The sequence below is a fragment of the Rhinopithecus roxellana genome, chromosome 9 (assembly GCF_007565055.1).
Source record: "Rhinopithecus roxellana isolate Shanxi Qingling chromosome 9, ASM756505v1, whole genome shotgun sequence".
Lineage (NCBI taxonomy): Eukaryota > Metazoa > Chordata > Mammalia > Primates > Cercopithecidae > Rhinopithecus > Rhinopithecus roxellana.
In genome coordinates, this window is record NC_044557.1 from 49321032 (window position 1) to 49327117 (window position 6086).

Below are 6086 nucleotides of genomic sequence, written 5' to 3' on the forward strand. Positions count from 1 at the left end.
AAAAGTTTGTGTGAAATGGTAAAAACACATACAATTTAACAAGAAGCAAAGAATTGCAAAGAAAATGTCATGGGGGTTCACAGCCAGCAGCAGTTTTCTTAGGTTATATACTACTTCTATTTCCCCAAATCTTAATTTTGAGTAGTTCAAAACTTTTCAAGACATCTTTTCATGCATATAGATTTTCTGTCTTCTTTAGAATCAATCTGGATAAACACAAACCAGAAAACTGCAGAGTTATAAAATATAATTATCTTTGTTTCCTATAGCCTATCCACATATGTTATAGGATTATATAGTGCTGATTTTCCACTTGTATACTCTTAAGACAGTTGTCAGTTAGTGACACTGGTGAATGAGGGCTCCCGTCCTTGAACAGGAGGAAAAAACTTATTCGTAATGCCTACAATTCCCCTTGCATGGAAAATGTTAAATTGTTCTTATAACTAAAGGGAAGTCAGAAATTCCCCTATACAAAATGGTGATTTATAAGCAAAAGAGAAGTTTAATCATGTGGCGAAGCTAATATTAACTTAACCAAGTCACTATGATTTAGGTGCAAAGCCATCATTGGAAGTGTATTGAAGCAAAGTGAAGAGACAATGATCTTAAGGTACAGAGCTGGATTTTGTTCTTTTCTATACAATCCAATAAACAAAAGATAAGCAAGGGAGTATTATGGGCAAAGCCCTGTCCTAGGGCTCACATGTTGCTGGACACATATGCAACTGTAACACAGACCTTTTACAAAAGCATTACCTTATGTATACTCTTAAGGTAGGGTTCCAAAATCTTGGTACTGTTAACGTTTCAGACAGAAAAATTCACTGTTGTCAGTAGGTGATTCTCTGAATTGTAGGATGTTTAGCAACATCCCCAACCTCTATCCACTAGAGGCCAATGGCACACAGTCCCTGTCTCCCCCAGCTGCGAAAACCAAAAATGTGTCCAGACATTGTCACCATTCCCCTCGGGGAGCAAAACTGCCTCCAGCGGAGAAGCTATGTTCTAAGAAGAGGTGGACTTTTATTTTTATTAGATTGATGATAGTATCACATGTGACAGCTGTTCTGGAATATAAAATATTTGAAATGTGTACTTTGCGTATTTTTAGTGTAATTGTCCCACTTAATACTTCTTCCAGTTCTGGTTGAAAGTGAAACTAGGTAATGAGCTTGGAATTCATCCACTACTCTTCAAAACTAAATAGGTTTTATTACTTACAGAAAAGTTAAGTGTTACTAGTTATTATGAAAAAACAAAGACACATCAGAAACTACATTTTTAAAAGTCTGAAAAGCTATTTACTAAGGAAAGTTGAATTCAACTGTTTATTATATGTAAAGTTATTGTTATCCCCTGCTACCCTAAATAGTTAAAAGGAGTTTAGCAGGAAACCCTAAAAATGGCCAGCATTTTGATAGAACATTCTATTTTATAGAGGAATACTGCTTACATAATCTTAATGCATTGCTATTACAACATGACAAGGCAGGTGCCTTTATAAACTCTTTGAAGGCACTTTGCTGGCCCTTGGGGAGACCACATAGCAGATGGCTAATAGTTCAAACTGTCTGGTTTCATACCTGACCTCATCACTTCCTAGCTGAGTTACATGGGGTAATCTGACTTACCTCTATGCCTCAATGTCACCAGCTGTAAAGCAGGACTATGTGAAGCATTCAGAACTGTGTTGGTGCGTAATCAGTTTTCAATAAGTGTTAGTTGTTTTTATAGATCAGGAACTCAAATAATGTTAACTAAATACATGTGAATTTTCATCCAAGCTAGAGAACTAGGGAAGTCAACCTGTTATTTGACAATGGAACATATTACATGTAATGACAATCATACCATTTATTCAACAAAGAAAATGTGCCAGGATTGTATCTAGCATCTTCCAGACATTCATTCTCATCATGTTGTAGAGGTAGAATTCCCCTCACCCCACTCCGCCCAGTCCCCCATCCACAAACAAAGCACATGAAGTTCAGAGGGATTGCTTAGTTTGCTCAAGGTGATGCAGCAAGTTAAGTGTTCGAGTCAGAGTATGAACACAGGTCTGTCTTATTACAAAGTCGATTCCCATTTCACAATTCTATGACTCTTGACTACAATAACAATAACCCTAATTGGTATGCTAACAACATACCAGGCATCATGTTCATTCACATGACCAATTCGCACAAACTAGTCCATTTGACACGATCAGCAGCCCTGGGTACTCATTACATTTCACATATGGAAACTGAGCTTTGAGGAGGCCAAACAATTAATATAAGATCATGTAGTGAAGAAGTCCTAGAAGCCAAATCCAAACTATAAAACCTAGACTCTTGACCATGTGTGATGCTGCCTCCTATCTTACCAAAGAAGGATACTGAGAGACTCAGAGCCCAAGAGGGAAGCTAGAGACAGGATTAAATAGTTTTATAGGTAGAACAAGGAGTTTGGATCTTTCTGTAAAGGAAGTTGTCAGATGAATAAAAGCAAGGAGCTAGGGAACAGCATGTTGTATCTGGGGACTTCTACAAGTCTCCTTATCTATAAAATAAAGAGTGGGACCAGTTAACCTCCAAACTTCTTTTAATTCTACAATGTGATATTGTTGCAGTTTGTATTACACCCTCCCAGCACATAATACACCTGTGCATAAGCCACTTCCCAATGGCTTCCCTGTGCAACCAGTATAAAATCCTTTATTGCTATCGTTTGTCTGCAAGGCTCTGCAGGCTGTAGCCCCTGACTGTCTCTGACATCACTACTTGTCTTTTCTTCCTCAATCGCCATGCTCCAGTCACAAGCTTTTCTGTTCTAGAAACTTCCTTTCTCAGGGCCTTTATACTTGCTGTTTCCTCTGCCTGAAATGCCCTTCCCCAGATCTTTTTTCAGTGGTTCCTCAAATGCACTTCCTTCAATAGGCTTTCTATAATCACTGCATCTAAAGTAGGATTTCCTCACTTGTTATTCTTTACCTCATTCCTGTTTTACTTTCCGCATACAAATTCTCAGTATTGGAAATTTACTTTTTTTTTTTTTTTTTTTTTTTGAGTCATTTATTGTATAGTAGCCCCATCCATCTCCGTGTCAACTCTGTGAGGGCAGGAGTTATGTTGATCTGGTTTATGGCTATAGCCTCTGTGCTGATGCCTGACACATAGTAGCACTCAGAATGATTTGCTGAGTGAATGAATGAAGACATGAGTCATCTTGTGTAGCCCACCTAGCACATAGAAAATATTAAGCACAAAATCGGAGCTGAGAAACAAGTAATGGTAGTAATGATAACTAACATTGATCAAGCTCTAACTATTGGCACTAGGTTAAATCCCTCACACATATTGAATCATCTTAGTCCTCACCACAACTCTGTGAGGTAGGTATTATTGTTACCCTAGTTTTATAGATGAGGAAATTGAATCTTAGCACAATCAAGCAGTTTGCCCAAAGTCACAAAGCCAGTAAATTAATCCAGATTCAAAACCAACCTAATTTTAGCACAAAGTTATTTGCTAATTTTAATCTGTAACAAAATTATTTACTAACTTCTGCAAAGTGAAACTGCCGTTATCTCCATTTATATTTTTCAACGTTTATAATTTCAAGGAGTACTATGTGAGTAGCTACTATATGTATCCTGGGATTCAGGCTAGGTAAAGGGTGCTAGGTGCCTAAGATACAGAGATAAATAATGTGACACAGTGCCCAACTTCAGGGGGCACAGTTTAAGAAGAAAAATATAAGTGTGGTAGAATGGACATCTCCATGACCCAAACACTCCTCTGTCCTCCCACACACACACACAAAAAAAACCCCACACACACAAAAAAAAACAAAAACAAAAACAAAAAACTAAAAAAAAAAAACCTCCTGCTGCTGGAGACTCATTCCTCTTAAACGTTTCCCTTGAACCTGGCCCAGGTGTTTAATTTTGCATTCCTTACGTTATATTCTAACTGTTTAGCACTGTCTAGGAGGAACTAAATAGCCATCATTTACTAAGTGCCTACACCTGACAGGTGATTTACCTATGCTCACTGACTGAATTCTCACAACAATGAGGTGGGTGTCGTTATTCCTGCTTTACAAATGAGCAGTCAACAGTTTATTGGGGCATTGGATTATAACCCAATGATTACAATAGTGTCTGATTACAATGCAGAATTGCCAATATTAGAATAGAAGGATGTGCATGCAAAGATCTATGGGAGCCCCAAGAAACAAGTGGCTCTTAGCCTCCATAGATATTTATTTATTTTTATTTTGTTTGAGACAGGATCTCATTCTGTTTTCCAGTCTGTAGTCCAGTGACATGATCATGGCTCACTGCAGCCTTGACTTTCAGGGCTACGATCCGCCCACCTCAGTCTCCTAAGTAGCTGGGACTACAGGGGCACACCACCATGCCTAGCTAACTTTTTATTTTTTCTAAAGATGGAGTTTTGCCACGTTGCCCAGTCTGGTCTTGAGCTCCTGAGCTCAGGCGATCCGCCTGCCTTGGCCTACCAAAGTGCTGGGATTACAGGCATGAGCCACTGAGTCCAGTCCCAGATATTTACTTTAACACTATAATTGTAACAAGTATGAGAATATCAGCTTTTTCTTAGCTTTTTAATTAAATATTTAATAAATAATGTATATCCCACTTTGTAAAATATCTTAACAATATCTTTACATTTTTTGAGAAAAAGCAAATACTTTTTCTTTTACATTTTTACTAAGATTAATATGTTAGAAGCTTTTTTTACTCCAATAATTGGAACACAGACTTTAAGATTTTTTTATATTACATTTTCCTGATATACTGACTGATTTTTTTTTTTTTCCCTGGGGCAAAGAAAAGTACTTTTCTCCAGTTACTGTCAGTTCCTTTACTTAGGATTATTCTGAAATGAACCAATCCTTTCCTCTCATGGAAACATAGGTACATAATAAGATAAGTACTTTTTTTTATTTTAACAAATCCAGTATTAGAGTAGTCTTTTGCAGCCAGTGAATCATGACAGCCTGCTAAGAATGCCTTCAGTAAAATAAAGTTAGATTGGGACTGACCGACGACGTGAACGCATAAAGTTAACTCCATTAAAAAAAAAATTGACTAGGAAAATAAAACAATGCTAAGCCAACCACTGTACTACCAAAAACACTACTAAAAAATTTAGATTGCTTCTGAGTAACCAGAGGCGAACTACTCTCCACCCTGTGGTGAACATGTGACACTCTCCCTAACAGCAGCTCTGTGGGGAGGGCCTGCTCCCACTGAGAATTAATTCACTGTCCAGAAGTGAGAGATAAGGGAAAATTCCCACAACAATAATCCATTTGGTGAACTGCAGTTTGGTGGTGTTAGAAGTTTTACACATATTTAAGAATCAAACATGTTCTTACTTCATCCCTATTAGGAAAGTCATAATCCAGCCTCACAGAAAATGAAAGACAAGCATTTCTGCTGATCAAATAGCCTGGCTCCCTCTACAGAATCCCGGGAACCCACTCTACATTCATAAACTTTGTACTCAATTCTTGGCACCTATCAACGCCATGTCCCCAGGGCCAAGTGAAGAGTCTCACAGCAACTAAGTTAATATTTAAAAATTATGTAAAGAATCAAAATTACCTCACTGCGCCCCAACAGATACCATGCACCTACAGAGGCACAAATAAACTCCATTTTGTAATGGTGCTAAAAATTTAAAAAGTTCATTGCTGCTTTCGTGCCTAAGAATTCCCTGTGACATCAACCCAAAAGCCACATAAGCAGAAGCACACAATTTTCTAGAATCTTAGAACAAGAACAAGTAAGTCTAAATATGAATCATATTTGTTTGGGTGAAATTGACTGAAATAAATAGTAAAGAGTGATTTTGAGATAAATATTGCAAAAATGTACACTAATAACTTATCCTTTTATTTATCTATATATTTTCAAATGTAAGTAATGTGATGCCAAGGCTGACACAATCACATTAAACTGCGTCCTGCTTCCCCAGCTGTAACTCTAATACTATTGCCCTCAGAGATTGAAGAGACCACAGAACCGAACTTCTTCTCACAAACCCCCGGATTTCTTTTGTGGCGAAGTCCCT